The following is a 27,329-nucleotide window of genomic DNA, read 5'->3' on the forward strand; positions in this document are numbered from 1 at the left end:
ATGCACAAGGGAGCTCTTATTTTCCATGTGTTCGCTAATTTGAAAAGGTGTATATTCGTTTTGCCTAAAGTTGACAGGCCCCCACATATGAACATAGGTAGCTCCAAGCAAGTATAACTGAGCTACATTGCAAGCCAGTGTTTGGCTTGCCAGTAAATGTTAAATTGATTGATCATTAATTCTTAGCACAGTCAGTATTGTTCAGCAGCATGTGGTGCCCTATCATAGAATCACATCTAATGTTAGACATTACTGATATCATTTTTGAGAGTGTGGGTTAATTGAATTGAATCAGTACTCTGCCTATTGTGACTAGCCAAAGAGACATGCTGTTTAGTTTTGATAAACAGAAGTATGGATGACAATAGACTCCCTGCAGCATTCTTCAAGGCAATGTCTTGACCAATTAGAGCCAGTTAGCCAATCATCCCTTTATGCAGTATAAATTATTATTTCCATTTGCTTCTGAACTCCACGACTCCCGCGCTCCCGATTTGCAAGCCTTGCCCATGATTGGTCTGATGTGTCATGTGGTTGTCAACAACTCACCCCTTAAAGGGGCATGCTTCCACATCTTTGAAGTTTGACATTCTTACATCTTTCCTGATGAGTGCAAGTTGAAAAGCTTTGACAATATATGTCTCTTTTTCATGAATACTCACAGACTCATTCCTCCAAGAAGAAATCATCCTTCCGTTAAGTTTCCAGTAATAAGAAGGAAAAATATATAGAGCTTAATGGGTGTGAGAACATTGCTTCCTTTAAATGAATACTTCCTTTAACAATGAACAATGAATATATATGTGGTGCAATAGGCAGGTCGCCTTTGCTATATTTGTTAGATAAATTTTTAAAAAATAAGATGTCCCATGCCATGAAATCCAAAATACATTAAGGCAAGTTTGTCCAAGAAAACCCATTTAGTTATTTTACATTATTACCTGCAACCAAAAAGCATCCTTAATGAATCTCATCAATTCAAATCCAATAGTACAAACCTCCCGGAACAAGATGACATTCAAAATGTGAAGCCTGTAGAGTTCTATCCTCGAGTTTGCCTTGTAAATTAGATGCCACTGTAAATAATTAACAGCCCTAATTTAAAGATGCACAAATACATTTGATCTATTTGATGAACTGAAAATTGCTCTGCACAAATCTGGATACACTGGACATTCCTTATTCTATCCATGTTCCCAATTATTGCTGCAGGCCCAATTTGAGGGAGATATGGGCATGCCTGAGGTAGGTTGGTGACCAAGAGGGCACTTGAACACGTGGAGGTGCCCTCAGAATTTTAAAATGAAATTTCAGACAAGTCAAACAAGCAAGGCCCTTTCCTGCCCACAATCCACTCTGAGGAACAGAACCTTAACTAGTATGGATAGCAACCCACACCACAGTACAGAGGCTGCCTCCATTAATCTGGCTGCTTCTGCACATGGTGGGAGGCTGCTCAAACAGAGGAAATGTAGAGGCAGCCAACACAATAAATCACCCCCAGTTGGGGTCTTGAGCATGCAAATTACTTGCCCATCACCCAATCCATCTCTTTGCCCAATGCTAGGAATCTTGTCCGATGGGGAATTATCCTGATGTGGCTCCCGTCTATTTTTCCAGCTCTCCCCCTTAACCCCCTCCCACCCCAACTCCCCAGGACTAGGAAAGTTCTGCCCATTACAGTAACACATTCATGTGGTCAAGTTAAATTGTTCCCTGCTAACCTGTGAAAGATTTTGAAGCAAGCAGAAATAAACTTTCTTCATATTTTCCTATTTTAAAATGTGTGCAAAACTGCATCTGTAAAAGAATTTTGCAAAAGATGAATGAGATAAAAGTTTATTATTTGTTCCAGGTGTAAGATCAATGCTCACCGGGTAGGAACATTCAGTATTCAGCATGTACTTGCTGTTCTGTTTATGACCTTTCTCAACTGATCAATAAAGCTGTCAACCAGTCAGCTTCACAATCTACAGTCTTTGATCCTGGAAGAAGTCATCTTATTCTGCTAGTATTAGTATGGTGTTGGGGTTTCCAGAATCATATTGATCTCTTTTACATTGTGGACATAGTTTACTTAGGTTATATCCCAGGAGTCATAATTAATAGCCAGAGAAATATGCACATTGTGTCCAAAATAATGATAGATAGGTCAGAATTCTCTGGCCGTTCATGCTGATGGGATTCTTGTCTGGCTGCAGTGAACGGAGATTTGGCTGAGTGCCAAATTCGCCATTCTCACTTTGAGCGGGTCATCCAGATTTGAAACATTGGCTCTCTATTCTCTTTCCATAGATGCTGTCAGACCTGCTGAGATCTTCCAGTGTTTTGTGTTTTTGCTTCAAGGTCATCACAAATTGGACAATTACATATTTACACAAGTACCTGAATTCTATGTCAAAAAGAATACTGCATTATAGTGATTGGTTCTATTTTGAGTCAGCCATCTTATTCTGAAGCAGACAATAGGGTTTATGCAATGACAATCATTTGGACTTTGTAGTGTGAAATGCACATCTGTGAATTGGCAGCCCATTTTGAATCTGAGGCCAACTAGAATCTCTTCAGTTTCTAACTAGGGTTAAGTTAAATTGATGCTGCTTCGCCCCGCAACTGAGGTCATAAGTCATAGATAGAGGTTTACAGCATGGAAACAGGCTTTTTGGTCCAACTTATCCATGCCACCCAGTTTTTACCATTAAGCTAGTCTCAATTGCCACGCTTGGCACATATCTCTCAATACATGTAACTGTCTAAATTATTTTTAAAAGACAAAATTGAACCCACCTCTACTATTACCACTGGCAGCTCCTTCCAGATATTCATCACCCTCTGTGTGAAGAAATTGCCCTTCTGGACCCTTTCATATCTCCCCCCTCTCGTTTTAGACTCCCCTAACTTTGGGAAAAGGTGTTGACTATCTTCCTTCTTTTTCTGTGATCCTGAGATTCTGAGTTGTATTTATGCAACTTTCATTACCTCAGAATGTTGCAAAGTGCTTCCAGGACAATTTTTAAACACAGAATTGCTGCAGTTTAAGTCTATTTTGTCAGCATCACAAGTAGGTTTTAATTAACACTGCAACAAAGTTATTGTGAAAATTCTTTCGTTGCCACACTCCAGTGCCTGTTTGGGTACACAGAGAGAATTTAGCATGGCTAATGTGCCTATACAGCATGTCTTTTGAACTGTAGGAGCAAACTGGAACACCCATAAGAAACCCACACAGACACATGGAGAATGTGCAAACATTGCACAGGCAGCGACCCAAGCTGGGAACCGAACCCTGATCTCTGGCACTGTGAGGCAGCAGCGCTAACACAAGTACCTGAATTCTATGTCAAAAAGAATACTGCATTATAGTGATTGATTCTATTTTGAGTCAGCCATCTTATTCTGAAGCAGGCAATAGGGTTTATGTTAATTATTAGAAAATTCCTATGCCCAGACTTTGTGAATGAATCTTCAGAATTTGATACAACTTAGTAGCCTCAATGATACAGAGTCAAGAGCTATTTTGACTTTTTTTTTGTAAATTTCGCTGTAACATTTAAAAAAATGTAACATTGAAGAGATTGTCAAATAACAGCTAAAAAAACCAAACCATTCTTTCGATTTATTACTGCACCATTGTTAAATGTACTCTGGGATTAAACCTGGCAAATCACATAGTGCCATCGTGCTACCCCTTCATAATGTAGGGAAACAGCACAGTAGAGTTGCACAGATGCCAATCTGAGGAAGCCTGGATAATCAGTTTCAATGATGTTTGTTGAGGGATTAAGGTTATCAAAAGTTTTTTCAAGTTCTAACATCCTAAACTTATTAAAGCTGTGTATGTTAAACTTTTCTCTGCTTGATCCATGATGCAAGCTTACCTGACCAATTTTAACAGATATGGATTGGGAAATGTTGGTTTGCTTCTAAATTCCTGGATTACAGATGGTAGAGTCAGCCGTCATTTACTTTCCCATCTAGTCATTTTTGCAAAAATCTGTCTGTGGGCATCTGATGGGGATAGATCAGGTCAATGATGATCACCTCCTGTGCCACAGTAACTCCTGATACTTTGGATATTTATCCCTCAACATGATATGACAGCATGATGTGGAGATGCCAGCATTGGATTGGGTAGGCACAGTAAGCAGTCTTATAACACTAGGTTAAATTCCAACGGGTTTATTTGGTAGCACAAGCTTGTGGAGTACTGCCCCTTTATCAGATGACTCACTTGATGAAGCAGCAGTGTTCCAAAAGCTCGTGCTACCAAAGAAACCTGTGGGACCTTAACCTGGTGTTGTGAGATTTCTCCATGAGCTCATGATTATCACATCACTGTTTAGTGGGACAGTGAGTTGAACACTAGCATAACAGTGGGCAGTACTGCTGCCTCAGAGCACCAGAGACCCAGGTTCAATTCCAGCTTGGGTCACAGTGTGTGTGGTTTCTGCATGTTCTTATTGTGTCTGCATGTGTTTCCTTCAGATGCTCTGCTTTCCTCCCACAGTCTGAAAGATGTGCTGGTTAGGTGCATTGGCCATGTTAAATTCTCCCTCGGTGTACCCAAACAGATGGAGTGTAGCAACTTGGGGATTTTCACAGTAACTTCATTGCAGTGTTAAGGTAAGATGACTTGTGACACTAATAATTTTTTTTTAAAAAAACCTGTCCGTTATATAAAACAGTTTCCTATAGGTAATGCAACTAGATATGAATTATTTAAGCACCATTAGCATTTCCAGCTATCAAGTCTGTTTCTGCTTACTATGTTTGGCACACTGATAAAACGGAGGTATATAAATAGCAAGTCAGGCCAGGTTGGCACAATCAGGCTCATGTATATGTATGTATTTCACTTCTTTCATTCTGCATCAGTGGCAGTACTACACCATTTGTGGCTTCTTGGCTTTTCAAGCTATCTTTTTCTTTTGTTAAAACCGATTGTACAGCTCACTGCTTTTCATTTTCTATTGGTTTAAAAATTGACTGTTCTCAGCATTCTTTCTAATCAATAGAAAGTAGGTTGAATCAAAGACGGATAAGCAATGTTCCATGCAGGCAGTTTAGTATGAATCCGATTTCACCCATTTCATAAAGATCCAAGCAGTCAAGGCAGCCAATGTTTCCTATTACTCTGCTGCTCAGCTACTGTTAGTATTGGTTTGTCATGTGCAGCATAAAGAGACAAATAAATAGGGTGCGCACATTAACAACATTTGGCTGTTGTGCAACAATGGGAAAAATCAATGTAAAATGTTCATTTGCTCTCATCAATGTTCTGGTGGATAGCAGGCAGTAAGGTTGGTGATACAAAGAAATAAATAAAACTGGAAGAGATGTGTTCTGCTTACCCTCCTATCGATGAATCAAGGGACCCTTTCCTTTCCACTAGAATTACTCTGGGCAGTTAATTTGAATTGCCCACTAAATGATTCTCTTCATTTGGGTGTCAAGGAATCACAATCAAACTTTATTAACTATTGTCAAATCTCAAATGATGATTTTACCTAATAATGTCCAAGTGTAGTAGGGCCTGTGCTGATATTTCCTGGTACTTAATTCAGCTTTGAAGTGATCATTATAGAATTGATGCGAGATCCCAAATTGAAATTATTGGAAAATTCTCATGCCCAGACTTTGTGAATGAATCTTCAGAACTTGATACAATTTAGTAGCATCAATGATACAGAGTCAAGAGATTTTTGGCTCTTGTTTTGTAAATTTCGCTGTAACATTTAAAAAAATGTAACATTGAAGAGAGAGATTGTCAAATAGCAGCTAAAAAACCAAACCATTCTTTCGATTTATTACTATACCATTGTTAAATGTACTCTGGGATTAAACCTGGCAAATCACATAGTGCCATTTTTTTGTGTTGATTACTGGTGATTTGCAGGTGCCATCACGATGTCACTGAGTTGTCAGTTTTGTCAGTAAATCACAGATCTCTAGAATCCAGCATTAACCCAGGTAGGTACCAGGTTGACCACTCCTCGATGATTGCATTAAACTAGGCTCACCTCTTTTTCTCTGTTTGAGAGGTTTTGTATGTTAAAATTTTATACCAACGTCTTACTGTAAAATATGCCTCCTGAAGCATTCCTGTCTCATGCTACTCATCTCAATGCAATAAAAATGACTTAAATCAATACTTTTTATTACTTAAATTTAACTTACCTATTACTTGCAAAGACAAAAAATACATTTTAATGCATATGGGTGTAAATAAAAGAACCTGGAACCCAAATTTTACATCATTAAAAGCCTCCACTGTCATCAAAATATCTATGATGTAGAGATACCGGCATTGGACTGGGATGGGCACATTCAGAAGTCTCACAATGTCATTTTAACCTTGTGTCGTGAGACTTCTTACTGCATCAAAATATCTACCTGCTAATAAATAAGCGAATTGGACAATTCTTTCCAGAAAATAGTATATTCCTTTAAAAAGCTAGATTGAAAAGTTATGCTCTAAACTCAACCATCTGGAGGAACGGTTTAATATGCGGCTTAATATTATAAAATGAGTTAGTAGATCCAGTGGCTATAGAAGCTTGTCGATCTTTTTGTTGCCATAATGTTGGTGAGTATGGAATCTGGTTTTATGATGTGTAAATATTTCTGCATCCATTATTCAAAGAGACTGGCCCTTAAAGGAACAGTCATCAATCTATTGTCTTGACCTTCAACTATATTAAACAAATTCTAGTGATGCGTTTTTGCTACCATATACTTCTAAATTAGTTGTGGTCTGTCTAATCTCATAAGTTTAAACAAAATAAGAGTTTCCTTATTAGCTTTCTTGGATGAAATTTCTCTTCCTGACCTGAGCAGGAAATTTAAATCCACTTCTGGACTCAGGTCTGTGGACTGGTATTTAGGACCTGATGAGATCATTGGAGTCTGATCTGCAAACTACCCGGCCAGTTTCTGCCAGCTGATATCATCAGGAACAGTGCCTCAGTGAGTATGTTTCTGCTCCATCCTATATAAAAAAGTCTTATCTTGTAGGATTGAGAACCACTTGTTTCTACTCTGGTTCAACAAGGAACAACAATGGCTATAAATGGCCTTTCACTACCTCATGAAAGCCTTTGGGTGGGATTTCCCCATCCCATCGCCCCCGAGACCAGAAATACCTATCAGAGAACAGTGGATCTTTCAGTGGTCCATCAAATTGTTCTTCCCACCCACAGTAATTCCTGCAGGGGAGGTGATGGCCTAGTGCTTTTATCGCCAGACCATTAACCTAAAAACATATGTTCTGGGGACCTAGGTTCAAATCCCCCCATGGCAGATTATTGAATTTGAATTCAATAAAAAAAATCTGAAATTAAGAATCTACTGATGACCATGGAAACTATTGTTGACTGTCAGAAAAGCCCCATCTGGTTCACTAATGCCCTTCAGGGAAGAAGAACTACCATCCTTACCTGGTCTGGCTTACATGTGACTCCAGAGCCACAGCAATATGCCTGACTCAACTGCCCTCTGAAATGACCTAGCAAGTGCAATTCAAGGGTAACTAGCAATGGGTAATAAATGCTGGACAGACAGTGATTCCCATGAACGAATACAAAAATGGGCAGGAATGGAAATTGTACACTTTTGACTCTGTCGATTGTGAAATCTTATCCAGTATCTTCCTCAGAAATGTGTTGCAATCTGTCACCTACTCCACGATGACATGGAAACCATGATCCTCATCATAGATCCCATCACAGTGAGGAGTGGGGTCAAACAAGGTTGTGTCATTGTACCAATCATCGTCTCCATTTTCCTACCTCTCACCTCCAGCGAATTACCCACAGGGTGGAGAAAGCCTACAGAGCAGGCAGGAAACTATTCAAACTGCATTTAAAGCAAAACTAAAATAATCCCAACCTCAGTCACTGAGCTTCACTATGTAGGTGATGCTTGTGCACGTGCACTCTCAGTCATTGAGCTCCAGGTATTTAATGACTCCTTATTCAGGGTAAATAGAAAAATGGATCTTTCACTAAAAGTCCAGAAAACAAAGGCCCTCTTCCAACCAGCTTCCAAAACAAAATACCTCTCTCCAATAATTTTCCTCAAATTGAAGGCAGACATAAACAACAAATCCATCATTGTCTTTCATGCGCCAGCTCGTGAGATGGATTACTGAGGCAGAATTGTACAGCCCTGTGCTGGCAGGTTTGTGGGCAGCAGCAGGCCTGTAAAATTCCCTGCATGGGCTTCCTATCAGCCTCCCAACCTGTTCAACCTGTCCACAATTTTATGGTGGGATTGGCCAACCCTAGGCTGGTCCTGTGTGGCAGTCATTGTCTGGGATGCATTCCCCATTGACTCTACAGACAAGTCTTGATGTTTACAAACACAGGAAGCTTTAAAACAGAGAATGCTGAAATTTCCTTTGGCTCTAACACCCAGGTCAAAAGGTGACTCTGACCTGGATAAAAAAGTTGGTAGCTTGGAGGTCCATATAGATAACAAGAAACTAATCTCACAATGCAGGATTTGACTGTCATAAAATAACCTGTGCTTTGATAGCATTATCGTATACATTCAAAGGGGCAGATTTTGTTTCTAGGCAAGAAAAGAGTTGAAGGTGCAAACTAACTTACAATGAGCAGAGCTAGAAATATATAATTTACAATTAGAAAAGCAAATGTGTGTAGATGCAGCATACAAGGAGAGGATTGGCATAGAGATTTATCTTCTTTGAAAGTTAACAATATTTTGGGACAATTGAAAGTCCTCAGTCACGCATGCAGCCTGGAGAGTCCAAACTGATTACTGCAAAAGCCTAGGAATCGTCACATGTTTATCATTTAATATAGCACTGCAGAACAGTTGTATGAGAACAATATTGTTATTAGTCTATATATATATTAATGTTTGTTGTTTCAAATCACATGAACTAAAATCATGAATAAGTTATTGCTGTAGAACTAACGACACTTTGTGGAGACAGTAACTATTGTATAATTTATTTAATCGTTTTTCATATATATGATATATATTAATTCAACATGACTGGAAACCCCTAAGGGCAATACAGAATGAAAGATTTCTCATCTTCACAGAATTGTTGCAGATTTGAGCTAGTTTTGATCCAGTTTGGCTATGGAAGATGTTAGTTACTTCACACAAGACAAATTGATCGGTAGTTTAATTTAATCCTATGTTGTAAATGCCTGCTCATCACAAATCTTTAAACTCACTTGGAGAAAAAGATTGCACAAAGGGACTGCGCACAAACCAAGCTTTAACCTGCTTATTTGAGATGCTAAAAATGATCCAGTAGATATGATCCTTGGGAATAGACAATTAAAATAAAAATGGACAGTCCCATTACCAAAATCAATTTGATTTATTATTGTCAGAGGTACAAATATATAGTGAAATGTAATATTTCTTGTGCACTATACAGATGAAGCATACCGCCTATAAAGAAGGAAAGGAGAGAATGTAGAGTGTAATGTTGCAGTCCTAGCTAGGATTTTGAGAAAGATCAACTTAATATAAGGTAGGTCCATTCAAAAGTCTGATGGCAGCAGAGAAGAAGCTGTTCTTGAGTCAGGAGGTACATGATCTCAGACTTTTGTATCTTTATCCTGATGGAAGAAGGTGGAAGAGAGTATATCTGGGGTGCATGGGGTCTTTGATTATGCTGGCTGCTTTTCTGAGGCAGCAGGATATATAGACAGAGTCAATGGATGGGAGGCTGGTTTGCATGATGGACTGGATTTCGTCATAACCCTTTGTAGATTCTTGCCGTCTTGGTCAGAGCAGGAGCCATACCAAACTGTGATACAACCAAAAAGGATGTTTTCTATGTTGCACAATTAAAGTACAGGAGGAGATTCTTTTGTTTCAATTTAGTGGCATGGAAGAGGAGGAATGGGAAGCAACACCTTGGAAAGTTCTTGTTAAGGTTCAAGGCTAGTTGTTTGCTTTGGTTATTCAGTTTGGCAGCTAGTAATTGACAGCCTTACATTTGTTCTCCAAAATTTATGTCAATGTTTTCTTTACAGTAACTTGCAATAATTTGAAAAAACATTTTTCATCCAAATGTTTTAAAATACCTGTCTATTTTAACAGCTCATTTCTAAATGTAAGAAAATTAATTATCCAAGAGGTTCTCCGCCAGCATTACATAGGCTTAATATTATTGAGCGGAGCCAAGCGCATTGACATAAGTCTGAACAAAGAGCAAAGAACAACACAGCACAGGAACAAACCCTTCAGTCAACCCTCCTGCGCCAATACACAGTTTCTATCCTTCTGTTCACCTCCCATTTATGTGTCCATCAAGATACACCTTGAATGTTGTTAACGTGTCTGCTTCCACAACTGCCACTGGAAGCTGGCAGTGCATTCCAGGCACCCACCATCCTCTGTGCAAAAATACCTTCCCTGCACGTCTCCCCTAAACTTACCACCTCCCCCTTAAACCTGTGCCATCTTGTAGTCGACCCTTTCAGCTTGGGATTGCTTATTTACAGTGTGATACAGCTAACAGTAAAATTCAATGCTGCTTTCTTCACATCAGTGTGACGTAAAGGTATTCATCATAACATTGACATTGTACTTACTTTGCCTTCTGCTGACACCTCTCACTTGTGTATGTTAAAACATAACTAAGCTAAAATAAGGAGTGATGCTGCTACCAGCTATATACCTAGAATGTAAGCATTTACGTAATTTTTTTAATTGCCATGATTCAGAATGATGATGGTGGATTTTGGATGCAAGAGCTGTGCCCTGTGATCATGAATGCAATTGTTTTATTGATGGTTTTTGATTTGATAATTTACAAGAGAATGTTTAAAACTGGCACCAAATTGCGCAGGGAAAGTAAACGTTATATTCTGAGTATTATATTTGTAAATAAATTATGTGCTATGATACATAGTATACATATGTAAAAATATATGCTATGTATGTATAAATGTATGTATACATTTTGTCATCTGTTGGATGATCGTAAATTAAATTAAACAATATCAAAAATACATCAAGACTGGTTGCTATAGAACACAATTAAAACATGGACACAAATGCAGGTAATATACACTTACTTAAAAAAGTGCGTAGTCTAGATTATATGACCTCTCCCACCTAGACAGATATTACAATCCCATTAAGGTTAGCAGAAATTTAAATGACCCACCACATCCACCAGGGGCGAGGGTGGTATATGCCATAGCAGGGCAGTAAAATACTTAAACGGTCTTAAACAGATAGCTTCTAGCATATATTTTATGATTGCACTTTGTCCTTTTACAAGGGAGCCACAACTCCAAGACAGGCTCAATAAATCTGTAAAGTTAGTTAAAATGAAAAGTAAAGCTGACAGAAGCCTGATTCTAATCAAGGTGCAGCAATTGTGTTCCGCAGAGTTGGTATATAAAAGCTGACAATTCATTTAGATTTGATGATGCACGTCCAGAGCTGTCGACATTTGGCAAATTTTAGTCATGCAATTTTCAGCAGCTAGGCAAAAATGAAATGAGCATGCAGGCTCATACCACACATATGAGCACCTCAGTATTCCCTAATGCAGTGTCAGCCTCAAGTGTTAGCACTCTTACTTTTCACAAAGAATTGAGAGATTGTGGAATTCACTTCCAGGATAAGTTGTTAAGCCAGAAACCCATTCAGTAAGATCTGATTATGGTCTTAACTATACTTTTCTGTCTTCCTCCCATAATGCATGTTCCCTTTGTAGATCAAAATTCTGTTGAAGTTAGCTTTGAATACATTGAATGACCCACCTTCCACTGTTCCCTATAATAGAGAATCCCAAAGATTAAAGATCTTCCGAGAGAAGTATTCCTTTTAAGTCCGGTTATCTCGAGGCTCCCGTGGCTGGAATCTTCTACCCTCCCCCATAGTGGTTTTGGTTGGGTGGGTTGGTTGTGTTCGCTGGGGGTGGTGGATGGGTCCCTGCCACGTTCCTGCCTTCACTTCCATTAGGGTCCATGTGGCAGGAAGACCTGATGGAAGTCCGACTGCCAACAGAGGCATTAGATGCCTATTTAAAGTTTATTTAATTGTCACAAGTAACGCTAACAGTAACACTGCAATAAAGTTACTGTGAAATTCTCCTAGTCGCCACAGTTCGGCACCTGTTCGGGTCAATTCACCTAACCAGCATGTCTTTCAGACCGAGAGGAAACCAGAGCACCCGGAGGAGATAGTGACCCAAGCCAGGAAGCGAACCCAGGTCTCTGGCATCGTGAAGCAGCAGTGCTACCGTACCACCCTCATCCTGCTGCAGCTGGCAGGTGGGAGCTTGCTACATGGGGAGAATAACAAGCAACACATGCAGGGTTGCTTACCAGCCTGTTGGCAGGAGAAGTCATATTCAATGAGACTGATGGAAGTTACTCAATGTGTGACCAAGGGACTTAATATTGGGAAGGAAGGAGTGTATGAAGCGGCAAGACTTTTCAAAAAGAGATGACGTGGACTATTGCTGGGTCTGTTGCCAGTAGCCAAGGCCCATGTCACCTTCATAAGGTGTGTCCTCTAATTCTAAACTTTTCCAGAAGAAGAAACATCTATTGTGTTAATAGCTCTGAACACAAATGCACCAAACATTATGACAATGATGGCTCATCTAATTTGAAAAATAACAGAATCCCAGGACAGCTTTTAACATACACATGGCCTACTGAATAACACTGTTCAAATTACTATATCACATGTAAACTTGCATCACTTCCTGTGATGTATACCAAACATTTACATATTCAGCATTATGTTATTAAGTATGTTGGACTACATGCACTACAAAGCAATTTCACAACAGCATTCTTTCAACATCTACCCCCACCCCCCCAAGCCAGTATCTTCTATATTTCAGTAAGATCACTACTTTAATGTATATAGGCCCAACCTCTCCTTATAAGAGAACACCATCATACCAGGAATAAACCTGGTGAACATTTTCCTGAACTATTTCCAATGCAAGTAAATCCCTCCTTAAATTAGGAAACTACAACTGTAGGTATAGCTTCACCAATGTTCTGTACAGTTGTAGCAAGATTTCCCTACTTTTATACTCCATCATCCTTCCCATAAAAAACAACATTCCATTTGTTTTCCTAATTATTTGCAGTGCTTGCTGTTTGCTAACTTGTTGCAATTTGTGTATGAGGACACCCACATTCCTCCATACTACTGCAATCTCACTCCAATTAAGTAATATTTTGCTTCTTTATTTTTCCCCACCAGATTGGGCAACATCACATATTCCCACATTATACTCCATCAGCCAATCTTTTGCCCACCAATTTCACCTATTTTTATCCCTTTGCACACTCTCCTCATAATTTGTTCTCCGATCCATCTTCGTATGGGAGCAAGCTAGATAAGCGTAATTAGAGGGTGGTTCACTCACACACAGGGTGAATTCCAACACAGCAACAATTTCAATTTATGTAGCTGTTTTAACACAAGAAAGCATTCCAAGATATTTCGCAGAAGGATTACAGTAATTTCAACACTGAGGTAGAGCTATCAGGCAGGGTGAATAAAATCTGGATTAAAGAGGAAGGTTTAAGAAGATCCCAAAGGAGAGAAGTGGAAAAGCTTAGAGAAAGGGAATTTCACGGCTTAGAACCCTTTGACTTAAGTCACTGAATGCTTGGGCAAAAAAGCCTATTCCATGTTAAAACTTCTATGTAGTTTCTTATAAATACCCATTGTGAATTCATGGGGACCTATTTTAAATGCTTCATCCTGGAACAAACAGGTTTGTCACAGATTCAAATGAACATGGATAATATATTGCTTTTCTTACATTGACCATCTTGGGTAGTGTTAAATCTCTGAGTTCTGACGTATCTCCTCAAGAATTACTCCACAGCCAGGCATTAGGGAACACAGGTCCTTATTCAGTCTACTCACTCCACACTCCAAAAACACTAACAGCCCAACCAGCTCAGCCACACCCCAGGTCACCTGACCCATTCCCTTAAAGGGGCTATGTTGCAACATACATAACAGGTCAGATCCAGGAATGGGTTGCTGAGGGCTTTCAGTGGCAGTCCCAATTCAGAATTCATTTTTGCAAATGAGAAACAAGGACAGACAGGTTTTGCAGCAGAATTTGAAAGTCTGCTGCTGTTTACAGTGCCAGAAGCAACTGAAATTGAAGAAGTCAGGGAAAGCCAATGGAGATTTCAATGAAAATGCAGCAACACATTTGTACATCCCAAATTTTCACAAATTTACATTGAAGCTCGTTTGGAAGAGAATGAGGGACTAATGTGGCAGTATAAAAAGATCTAAGCTGGTTGGCAGCCTAATTTACATCCCTGATGATATTTATTTCCATTGGCTTCCATTTTCCAAGTCAGTAAGCCCCAAAACAATGCAGTGCAGCTGTTCTGAAGAAAGTGTCTCAGGCAACCATCCAACATACAGTAAAAGTGTACTAGAGGGGATTTAATTGAATCAAGGGAAAACTCAAGACAAGTATTCTTGTTTGTTTAGGCATAGGATAACAGTAACAAAATGGATATGTTTCTGGACCAATAGCCACAGACTAATTGTCCAAAGACATAAGTTCAAGAACACCACAACAGTTGAGACACTTGAAATCAGTCAATTAACTAACATAAATCTTGGATTTAAAAGCTAGTGACAGTAATGTTGGGCAAAAAGTTACCAGATTGTAAAAACCCACTTAGTTCACTTGCATCCTTTAGGGAAGAAAATACACCTGGTCTGGTTTATCTCTGATGCCAGATCCCTGGTGACAAAGTTGACTCCTGTTGTGCTTTAAAATTGCTCAGTTCTACAATTAAGGATGGGCCATAAATGCTTGTTTTGCCCGTGAGACCCACTCCTGTGACTGAATGGATAAAAACAAATCAGAGACAAAATCTTGAGTTCATTTTGCAATAGAAATGATATGGTGACACAATGGTTAGCACTGCTGCCTCACAGGCCAGGAATTGGGTTCAATTCTGGCCTTAGGTCACTGTCTGTGTGGAGACTGCATTTTTTCCTTGTGTCTGCATGCGTTTCCTCCAAGGGCTCTGGTTTCCTCCCACAGTCCAAAGATGTGTGGGTTAGTTTGCTTGGCCATGCTAAATTGATCCTAGAGTCAGGAGGTTTAGCAGTGTGGGGTTAGGGGAATAGGGCCTGGGTAGGATTGTGGTCAGTACAGACTCGATGAGCTGAATGGCCTCCTTCTGCACTGTAGGGAATCTGTGGAGAATTCCATCCAGCTTTACTTTCTCTCCAATCATGAAACTGCCGGGAATTAAATGAATCGCACAGGAAAATCCAAGCAATGTGCTTTTTAATAGAATCAATAAATGACATTAAACTACTTCTGTGTGTCTTATAAAGGAAAAACTAATTTTTGGGTGGGATTTTCCGATCCGCGCCCACCCCAAGACCAGAAAATTTCATGTGAGGTCAACGGACATTTACATAGTCCTGAATCAGCAGCTACAATTCCCGTAGTTGGTGGGACGGGAAAATTTCACATTGTTTTTCTGATTGCAGATTTCGACTAATCCGATCTTCAGATTTGAAGACTTTTGTCGGGAGTTTTCATTTTCATGGAGCTCCCTATGGCATAACAGTGTTTCTCGTGAAATGTGTTAGGGTGCTACCGGACACCCTTTGTACCATTGTTCCCAATTTTCCACCCCTTTTTCACCCTCACTTTCTCGACTTGCAGAGGAACTTATAGAGAGTTACTCCATTAATAGGCTTTAATGACTCCCCTTGTGCAGGGGTCAGGCCCATTGATTGAAAGTATAGAAAGAGGTTGTGACATTGGGAATTACTTGGGGAACAAGTGTGTGATAACTGGAGATTTGGGCATTAGTGATCATTGAAGTGGATCTTCACTGTTAGCAAAACTAAATCCTGAGGATCAGCTGAAAATCCTAACCTAACAGCTTCTGGAGATTTATATAAAACAAGCTTTGAGGCAATCTTTCACTATCTTTGTTTCTCAATTACAATGTTCACCAATAATTTTCCTCTTGTAAACATTTTAATTAATCTATATTATATCTATATATAATGCATGAAGCCCATCCTTTAATTTAATGTACACTACTAGTACAGCATTTCTTAGCTATAAAATACTGTGAAAAAAATCCAGCCAAATGCATTATGGCCCATATATTACATTAAGAGTAACTGTGAGGCTTTTGATGGCCACTGTTATTAAAGTGCAAATCTTACAACAATGTCCAGGTTCCACATTGACACAGTTAAATGCAAAGATCAGTAAGTTGCTGTATGAGTTATCCTGCTCCTTCGCAAGCAGCATTGCACCATGACCTCACCATTAGATTCGACATTGAAATACATGTAGGACATGAAGTTATTTATTATACTCACCTACTAAACACATGGGAAAAAGACAGGTGTTTTCAGCTGCAAATGGAACTATAATGGAGTGATAAAGCCAAATAACCTTGGTGGCACTAAAAAAAAAATTTACAGATGTGGAATTTCATTCCTTAAGGGCTTAATTGTTGTTGGAGATTTTTAAAATATGATTCTTTTTACTTTCTCTTTGTCTCTTTTGTCTATCTCTCTCTATTTCATATGTATTTCCCTCTCTGCATTGTAGTTTCTGTAAATGATTTTACAATTAATTACATGTCTTAATTCTGCATGTGTCAGTGAGGATTCTGCAATTTGATTCATTGAAGAGGTACAGTGTTGCTGCTCTGCTCACACATCCTAGATATTTCCTATAGGGGGAGCCTTGCTGGAATGAATTGCCAGCTAACATACTGCAATGAGTAACTCACCTCCTGACTCCCCAAAACCTGCCCACCATCTACAAGACACAAGTCAGGAGTGTGATGAAATACTCCCCACTTGCCTGGATGGGTGCAACTCCAACAATACTCAAGAAGCTTGACACCATCTAGGACAAAGCAGCACGCTTGGTTGGCACCACATCTACAAACATTCAATCACTCCACCATTGATGCTCAGTAGCAGCAGTGTGTACTACCTACAAGATGCATTGCAGCAATTCACCAAAGATCCTTAGACAGCACCTTCCAAACCCACAACCACTTTTATCTAGAAGGACAAGGGCAACTGATACACGGGAACACCACCACCTGCAAGTTCCCCTCCAAGCAAACCACTATCCTGACTTGGAAATATATTGTCGTTCTTTTGCAGTCTTGGAATTCTCTCCCTAATGGCATTGTGGGTCAATGCACAAAACATGGACTGCAGCAATTCAAGAAGGCAGCTCATCACCACCTTCTCAAGGGCAACTAGGGATGGGCAATAAATGCTGGCCAACCAGTGATGCCCATGTCCCACGAATGAATAAAAAAAATCAGATACTGTTTGAACGCCTACAAAAATCTATGGATAACTGTGAGCATGATGAAAACTGAAAACCGTTTCTTTGTCAGTAACCACAAAATCCTAGGCAATAACTCCTTTTCACAAACCAGAAACAAGTGCATTCTGTTATTTTAACATTATAAGTGCAGAAGTTATTTCAATAAGTAATTGACAGAGGGAATTAAAAGACTGGGGATGTACTTAAAGAATAGGAAAGTGGCTGAGATGTACTTTGTGGCTAATCAAATTCTCAATTCACATGGAAGGTTTGATTTGAAGTTACAGATTGCATTGATTCCAGAGTTGACTGAGGTCTTCCTTGACCATAATGTTGTTGGAGCAGTCTTGCAGAGTGAATGATCTGAATTGAAAGACCATAGAGAGAATTATCCATTCTCTGCTCAGAGTGCTGACTGATGTGAGAAAACCAATGTGTAGTTTGCAGGCTGCTCAGCCAGTTTTCCTCTCCAGGTAATCCAGCAATCTGTGCAGAAAAAAAAATCTGCTGGCAGGGTGGGGCTGGAAAAAAACAGAAGCCAGGAATCTTGAGATCTGATAGAAAAAACAGGAACCATGCCCTCGGCTCCACCGGGAAGCCCCTCCCCCATGGATATGGGGTTCCCACACCGATGGACATGGGGGATACACCTACAGTCACAGGTAAACACCCTCCCCACCAGATAAGGAGAATCCCAAATGCACAAGGGAAATTCTGCCCCCCCAACCCCCCAGAAACAATAAGGGGAACATCCCAGTGAAGATCCTCAGAAACTCCCTGTCCCAGTACTACCTATGGCAATGCCAAGTTCCTAGAGAATAGTGCCAGCGTACTGCCTGGGCATATCCCTCTCCCCCAGAGTTATACGTACCTGTGCACCCACTTGCCTGGTTTATGCTTTTAAACAGCAATTGTAAACCTTGTCGACGTGACGGGGAATTCCTGATGTGGGGGATGAAACAGCAGGACATTAATGTATTGAAATTATTTTCTTGCCCATTATGTCCCTGCCAAGGGGTGGCCTGAATTGGAAAACAAAATCTTGCTGGCTAGATTCTCATTTTCCAAGTCAATATTTTGCATGTGTGTCAACATTTCTGCTAATAGTGAACATGGGCAAGAAGTCGTGGTCTATGTGAGAATAAGAAGCTTAATGGCTTTAATTCCAGAAAATCTTTGCTTTTCCTCAATAAAATAAGCTAGTACTTAGAACAAAAAACACTCTTTCAAAGTCATTTTTCTTTTATCCTGACTACTTACACTGTTCAGTAGTTTATCCTGTGTATAATTTATCTGTATCTTCATAAAAAGTATCTTTTAGAAATACAACTTAAATTTATTTTCCAGTTTACCCTTCAACTTCTCTTTTCTATTTGATTTGGTTTGATTTGGTGTATTATTGTCACATGTATCAGTATAAAGTGAAAAATTTTATTTCTTCTATGCTATACAAACAAACCATACCGTACTTAAAGGAGATGGTGCAGAATGTAATGTTACAGTCATAGCTAGGGTGTAGAGAAAGATGAACTTAATATGAGGTCGCTCCATTTAAAAGTCTCATGGCAACAGGGAGGAAACTGTTCTTGTGTCAGTTGGTACGTATCCTCAGACTTTTGTATCTTTTTCCTGATGGAAGAAGGTGGAAAAGAGAACGTTGGGGTGCGTGGGATCTTTGGTAATGCTGGCTGCTTTTTCAAGGCGATGGAAGGTGTAGACAGAGTCAATGGATGGGAAGCTGGTTTGCGTGATGCACTTAGCTTTGTTCATGACCGCCTGTGGTTTTTTGCGGCCTTGGACAGAGCAGGAGCTATACCAAGCTGTTTTACAACCAGAAGGAATGCTTTCTGCGTTGTAAAAGTTGCTGAGAGTTGTAGTGGACATGCCAAATTTCTCTATTCACAACTCCTGAATGTACTCACTCATGCTTCTGCCAGTTCCATAGACAATAGTAGCTTTATGAAGAAACACAGAAAATGCCAGAAAAATAAGCAGGTGCGATTTTATGGCCTCTCTCGGGCAAGATCATAAAATCCCACCCAAGGTCAAAGGAGTTTTCTGTTCTGGGATCATTATCCACCCCAGTTCCAGGGTGGGTGAGGTGATGGAGCTTCGGCCAGAATGTCTGGCAGCATCTGAGGAGAGCGAAACAGAGTTAATGGGTGAAATTTAGTCGGTCCATTCACCCTGGGTGCAAATCTCATTATGGCCACAAGACTTGCGAGACAGCAGTGCCATCGAGTTTTCTGAATGTGATCTTCCCAACAAGTAGTTTGCGCCATTAAAAAGGGGTTAGGAAGATAGCAAATCATTCTGCACTGGGCATGAATCAGATTTTTAGCATCTCATTCTATTTTCGCAACTCACCTCACTGAGGTGTGGTGAGGTGGTAAGATAGTGTTCAACGGACAGAGAGGAAGATGATTTGTTGTAGGATGATTATCAAATCCAAAAAAAAAGATTCAGAGTGGGATCCTTACAATTATCTAAAGCCAAAGGGAACCAGAATGGATTTGACAAACTCTTTGGGTGAGATTTTAAGGCCTCTCTTGTCCCGCAACCATAAAATTCCGCTTGAAGTCAATAGACCTTCCCATTTTCTGCCCCTCACCTGCTCCAATTCCCATGGTGCACAAGATGGTAAAATTCTAGCCTTTGGTTGGGATTTTCTGCTCCCATTCACAGCAGGTGGGATTGGCAGCTTGAGCCAAAGATATAGCGAGAGACCTTAGACACATTTCCCGCCAGGGTAAATACAGGAAACAATCGTTCCCTCCCCCGGCAGTGGTGGGCCATGTTTCCTACCATTCAATGTCGGGGATGTCATTACAGTACATTAATACATCATTATCAAGCCCACAAGACAGAATCATACCCCCATGTCAAATAAAGCATCCACAGCTTTGTGATGTCAGAACCAGCATGAAGTACGTCTGGTTTCAAAAGGCATGCAGCTGATGAGCAGCCCTCTGAGGGGAGCTCGGAGTGGAGCACACTCAAGCTGGCACAGCTCAGGCAAAGCTGATCTGTCTCTTCACGGTGAAGGGAGGAGGGAGAATGACAGACAAGTTTGAACAGCAGCAACTCCTGGCTGTCTCCTGGTGACGAGCCACTGACTTCTTTGAAGAACTGGAGAGAGGGCAGGGAAGAGAAGGGAAGTCTGGAGTACACACATTTTCTCCTCATGACATGACATTTCCATAGATAGATTAAATTACACTTTCCCAGCCTGAAATCAGACTTTGCCGATTTCTAAGACAATTCTAATCTTTGCAGACAATGGACGGAATTAACTCAAAAAAATTCTAACTGCCAAACGGGTGAAAAAATGGAAGGTTTTTCAACCTTTTTTTAGCGAGATAAGTATGGTAATTTGCAGCACTCAGTGCAACAGAGATACCGTAATGTGAATCTTGCCAGTCGGGGAGGTGGCTGGAGTCTCAGCTCACCCCTGAGGCTGGTTGCTGAGCTCTAGGGGTGCTGTGGAGCAAGCGCCCCAGTCTGTCACCTCCCCTCCCCCCCATCACCCCTCCACCCATGGACATCACAGCCCCTCTCGATCGCCACCCTGAACATTTCCTTGACAGTTCCTGGACAGCTGGACATTTCTTTTACAACTTGACTTGGGCGGCACGGCAACACAGTGGTTAGCACTGCTGCTTCACAGCTCCAGGGACATAGGTTCGATTCCCGGCTTGGGTCACTGTCTGTGTGGAGTTTGCACATTCTCCTCGTGTCTGCGTGGGTTTCATCAGGGTGCTCTGGTTTCCTCCCACAGTCCAAAGATGTGTGGGTTAGGTTGATTGGCCATGCTAAAATTGCCCCTTAAGTGTCCTGAGATGTGTAGGTTAAAGGGATTAGCGGGTAAATGTGTAGGGATATGGGGGTAGGGCCTGGGTGGGATTGTTGTCAGTGCAGACTCGTTGGGCCGAATGGCCTCTTTCTGCACTGTAGGGTTTCTATGATTTCTATGACAGTTCCAATGGCTTCAAGTATAAAAAGTGCAAAACTATGTTCACATTAACAGTCCCAAATGGTGACATAACTCTCCCAAAGGGTGTCTTACCTACCCAGAGGAATACCTTGGCTATTCATTAGAATCCATCAAGTTCAGGCCTCCTCTTGCCTGATCTAATCTGCACACTCTGGATTCCACGTATCTGTTCTTTCAAGACCCCACTTCAGTGAACGCAACTAATGATTCAAATGGCCAACTGTCTCTGCAAACCGCAGCCCAGTTCCAGTCCCACTCTCATGCAGATAGGAAATTCCGATCCAAAGTAGGCTTTTCGGACATTTCCAGAATTATTGCGGCAGCCATCATGGCAAACATCAGAACCTCAGAATTCCTTTCTGGAAATAGAGATGGGACCATTCTGAGTTATTGAGCGAATAATCTCGTAGTTTAAATTTTCAGGTCAGATATTTCCAATAACTCAAAATAAAGACATTAAGTACACCATAAATAGAATCATATGTTCTATTACTTCACGACAGACTCCATTAAAATTAATTGGTTTTCCACATTTAGAAGCTATTCCAGTGTCCTCTTTACAATGTCATAAACAAAGCAAACAGTTGGTCTTCATTTTAAGCAAACCATGTCATAATGTTGACCATTTCTCAAATTGGAGCTTAATGTTTCTATTACTCAAATAGCCATATTTAATTTCATTGAAAGAAGTAGGATGCAATAAGTCACTGCTGCAAAGACATGCTGCAGTCACTGAACAGAGATGGATGGATGCAATTTGTTAGTAGTATATTCAGGGGGACAAAAAAAATCTGTAAAGACTAAAACATGGTTTGTTTCAAAAAAGTTTTCTTGGTTAATCCAGTGACTGCTTTAATTACCTGGGAATTAGCATGAAACTATCAAAGTAGCTTCAATGGAACATAGAGCGAGGTAGTAATTAAACTACACTTCCCTTAAAAAAATACTCATTTGATCAAAACACAGCTTTAGGAATGGATAATACAGTATCAACTTTGCTGATGTTCTTCAGATAGGAATTTTTTTTCAAGCTCATGAAATATATTACGAGTCAAATATAATTGTTTCTGATATGGAAATTGGTTTCCTTCTTTTAATCAAAAATGTAATTTTCTTTGTATATTTTTAGAAGCCTCAAGAGGGCTGTGGATAAGGCTGAAATGGACAGTAACAAGAGTTTTGTAATATACAAAGTGAGGATTATCTATTAATGAGGCATGTTATAAAAGGAGATTTTGCATTAGCAAAGTGGATGCTATTGGGCTTATGTACATAGTTGTACAAATCACTCACAACACACCAGCTCCTCGGGCTCAGTTCACCTTGAGCACTATTATTATCATCATTCAATAACTATCGGAGTTCTTTCGACACTCTTATTCATCATACATGACGGAAACTCTTCTTGAGTCAGGAACAATTCCTGTTGTTGTCTCTCTGGCTTTACTTTAAATTTCAATGACTTGTATGGACTATAGCTGGATCACAGCTTGCAGGTTTTAGGCTCATTCAAGGATTAACTTTTCTGATATGTTTTCCTTTCTCCCGAACTGAGGTATCCCCCAGCATTGTGGTTGACAGGGTCCCCAAATGTATCCAGCCCATCTCCTACACTTCCGCTCTCATTCCTTTCTCTCTCTCTCAGAATGATGAACTCACTTTTCACCCCACCAATCTCCACATTCAAAGGATCATTGTCCGCCATTCCTGCCAACTCCATCATGATACTCCATCAAACACAAGTCCCTCACATCCCTGTCAGTATTGCATTAGAACAGTTTCCTTCTTGACACCTTTGTCCACTCCTCCATCAGCCCTAACACCTTGCCCCCTTCCCACAGCACCTTCCCATGCAATCATACGAGATGTAACCCCTGCCTTTTTACCTTCTCCCTGCTTACTGCCCAAGGCCCCAAACACTTCTTCCAGACGAAGTAGTGACTTACTTGCACTTCTTTCAATTTAGTTGATTGCTTTCATTGTTTACAATGCAGCCTCTTCTACATTGTGGAGACTAAATGCAAACTGGGCGACTGCTTTGAGAACACCATTGCTCACTCCACAAGCATGACCCCGACCTTCCTGCTGGTTGCCATTTCAATTCACCATCTTGCTCTTATGTCCATGTTTCTGACCTAGGCATGTTGAAATGTTCCAGTGAAGCCTAATGCAAACTGAAGCAACAGCACTTCATCTTCCAATTAGGGATCTTACATCCTTCAGGACTTAACACTCAAGTTCAATAACTTCATACCACGAATTCTGTCCTCCATTTAAAAATATCTTTAAGCCACCCCCTCCCCACATACGACCAGTTTCCACCTTGTTCTTATGTCTTGCTTTCAGGGGGCACTCTTCCTTGGTCCACTATTAATACATTTTGCCATCTGACATTTATGCTACCATTAGACCCTGCCTTAGCCTTTAACTCTATCATTATCTTTACCACTCCCTTGTGTCCATGATATTTTTATCAAATCTCTCCTGAGCTCCTACCATCTACTTTTTTGCTCCACCTGCTCTACACCCACTCAACAGTATAAAACCCATCACATTTCTATCTCTCTTTAACTCTGAAGATCAGTTAAATGCTCTCAGGATGTTAACTCTGTTTCTCTCTCAACAGATGCTGCTAGATCTGTTGAATTTTTCCAGTATTTTCTGTTTTTATCTGATGTTACCTCATCGCACATCTGATGACATCACCTACCATCTACAAGTCACACTGCCAGGAATTCACCAAAGCTTCTTAGACAATGTCTTCCAAACCTACAAACATTACAATCTAAAAGGTCAGGGCAGACACATGGAACACCAGCACTTGGAAGTTATTTTCCAAACCGTTTACCATCCTGACTCGGAAATGTTTTGCCATTCCTTCATTGCCACTGGGTCAAAATCCTGGAACTCCATCCCTAACAGCACTGTGGATGTACCTGCATCACATGGACTGCAGTTGTTCAAAAAAATCAGCTTACCACCACCTTCTCAAAGACCATTAGGGATGGGCAGCCCAGCCAGTAACACCCATATCCCACGATTGAATAAAAAATAATCAAGAGGGACCCACCCGTCTCCTCCAGGCACTCCTTTGACTGTTAATTACATACTTTTATTCATCATGTATAATGGCAATTCTTCATAAGACAGGGACAAGACCCTGGTGTGTGTCCAAAGCTAAAGACAGAAGCTTGACTATTTATCAAATATTGCCTGACACTTTAGAAAAAAAACAAAAAAAAACATTCGTGGAACATGGGCGTTACTGGCAGACCAGCATTTATTGCTCATCCCTAGTTGCCCAAGAAAGTTGAGAATGAACACATTGCTGTGTTCACACGTAAGCCAAACCGGGTAAGGAGGGCAGATTTCCTTCCCTAAAGGACATTAGTGAACCAGATAGGTTTTTCCGACAATCAACAATGGATTCATGATCAGCAGTAGATTCTTATTTCCAGATATTTTTAATTAAACTTGAATTTCTCTATCTGCCATGGCGGGATTTGAACTTGGCTAGCCCAAGATGGAGGTAGCCACAGTCATAAGGTGGCAGATGTTAAATAGCTAGCTTGTCTGAATTATGTAATATGGAGGAAAAATATCTAAAGTTACAGTCAGTTTCACCATGGAGGTATATACATGGACACGCAAATGCAAAATTATTTTGTAAATCAATTCAGTTCCATACTGGGACATTTATTAGCAACATGCACAAGCTCAAACCACCATATTATCCTAACATGGTTCCTTATGCTTAATCCTTCCGCCTATTGTTGTCCACTGATCTCTGGATTCCCTTGCAGCCTCAACCTCTGCTTTTAATATCTCTGCTTAGTAGGGAACATTAGTCTACCTCTTCTCCTACACGTCACTTGTAGACATGAAGTGAAGGTGGACGGAAAATAATCACAACAAATTGATGGATTGGGGAAGAAAAGGCAACAAGAAAGGATAGGAACTATCATCAAAAACTGAGGAGGATATGGGGGCAACATTTGTTTGTTTATGAGGGCACGAGGCTGATCTCAATATTTAAATGTGGATTCGAATTTCATTCGTGAGTCCGGGTCACAATCGTCCAGGCTCACTTGCCTTAACAGTCTCTCCAATGAATGTCTTCACTGGCAAGGATCGGGTACGGTCCCATCAACTGTCGTGATGGCCTCGCCAGCAGAACTGGAGGCCATTGAGGCCCTCTGGGATGTTGAGGCGGGGGGTTCAATGGCAGCCAGGCACTACCAGTCCCCGGCAGTGCCAGCCTGTCATCTTATCAGTTCCCACCAGACACCAGGCAGTGCCAAGGGAGCAGAACCTTATGGGGCCTAAGGTGACTGGATGGAGGGGAAGTGGACGGAGGCACATTCTCAAATGTGGATTGGCCAGAAGCATGTGGATGGAAGCTGCACACTCTGCAGCAAGAATTGGCTGGGGGAGGACATGTGGATGGAAACAGCACACTCTGAAAATTGCAATTGGCTGCAGGAGGCAGTGATCAACTTGGTCAGGACGAGGTGGCGTGGAGGAGAGGGGGTGGTGATTGATCAGGGAGCGGGATGCGTTCTGAGTCCAGGAGTGCCTTTTCTGGTGAGGTTGGGAGCTGATTGGCCAGGGAGGCCAGAAATAATGGGGGGTGGGGGGGTGCATATAGGCAGGTGATATCCAGGAGTTGGATCTGCGCATGCGTGATTGCGCAGTCTACTGCCAAATGCTGACTTTCTAGTGAGCTTAGGCCCCACCCCTTCTGCCAAAAACAGATTGTGCAAAAGAATGGCAGATAATTTGAATTTGTGGCTTCGCCAAAAAATCAGATCTGAAACGTTTCCGTTTTCATGTTCATTTGCGACTTAGAATTTCTTTGGTAAGATCGTCCCCGCTGTGTCTTACTCCATGTAATAAGATATTTTATAAGGCAATTATCACAAAAGATTATGCCAACTGGAATCCAATGGAAAATGGCTGCAGGGACAGAGAGAAGGATTGAATGTAGAAAGTACTGGAAAGATATGAATCGTGAGCCACAGGGTTTGTGTTGAAGAGACTTTATTTGCTGTAGCTACTTCATGGAGATTAAAAAAACTTTTACAACCTTGTTCACTGGTTTTTGAAGTAGGGATGGAGCAAATCACATGTTTGCTTTCTTTAGGAAATATATATTTAAAAGATAGACATTTTCTTTTAGCTAGACTTGGCATCAGTTGGTGAACAGAAGGTCAAACAGAGCAGGGAAAGTCATTCCATTCCCATTTTTTTCCATACAGACTGTATGAACCTGATAGCAGCAAGAACAGGATAGCATACTAATTGTTGGCTGTGAGGAGAAGCAGATGGAGAAGAATGTTACAAGGGAATGTTGAGAACTAGAAACCTACCATCCTGCCAACCAATGACTCAAGGCTGAGTAGCTTCATTTCTAGGCACTGTAAGCAGGACACTGTAAGCAGAGCACCAATCAATTAGACTCAAACTGAGTGGTGACTTAGTTATACCACCTTGTTACAATTTATTTCAGCCACTGTTGGTAACAGTCCTATTGGTGGGAATAAAGGGATAATTGTCCTCAATCATAATAACTGAATGATGTGATTCAAAAATAATTCATGTTTTAAGACTTTTATTTTAACAAAAGACTACAAAGGGCTAACTAAGCAGTGGCTGGAATTCTCCAATCTTTTCTGTGGCTGGGATTATCTGGTCCCACTCCTGTGAATGGAGATCTGGCTGAGTGCCAAATCCTCCATTCTTATTGGCAGCGGTAGCAGTGAATGCAAGACTGAAGTATTACAGCCATTATCTTTGTAAGCAACTTATACTTTAAACTACAGAACAGAACTTTTTAACACAAGCAGATAAACTCACTATCAGGTAAACATTACACTGTCCTTCAAGTCGATATTCAATTCTCCCATAATCAATTCAAAATGATTTTTTTCTCCCAGGGGTTTATTCCCGATCATTTCCTTTTCCAACCTGGACAGTTTAACTTCAAAACTG

The sequence above is a fragment of the Carcharhinus amblyrhynchos genome, chromosome 19 (assembly GCF_965287045.1).
Source record: "Carcharhinus amblyrhynchos chromosome 19, sCarAmb.v2.hapA, whole genome shotgun sequence".
NCBI classification, from domain to species: domain Eukaryota; kingdom Metazoa; phylum Chordata; class Chondrichthyes; order Carcharhiniformes; family Carcharhinidae; genus Carcharhinus; species Carcharhinus amblyrhynchos.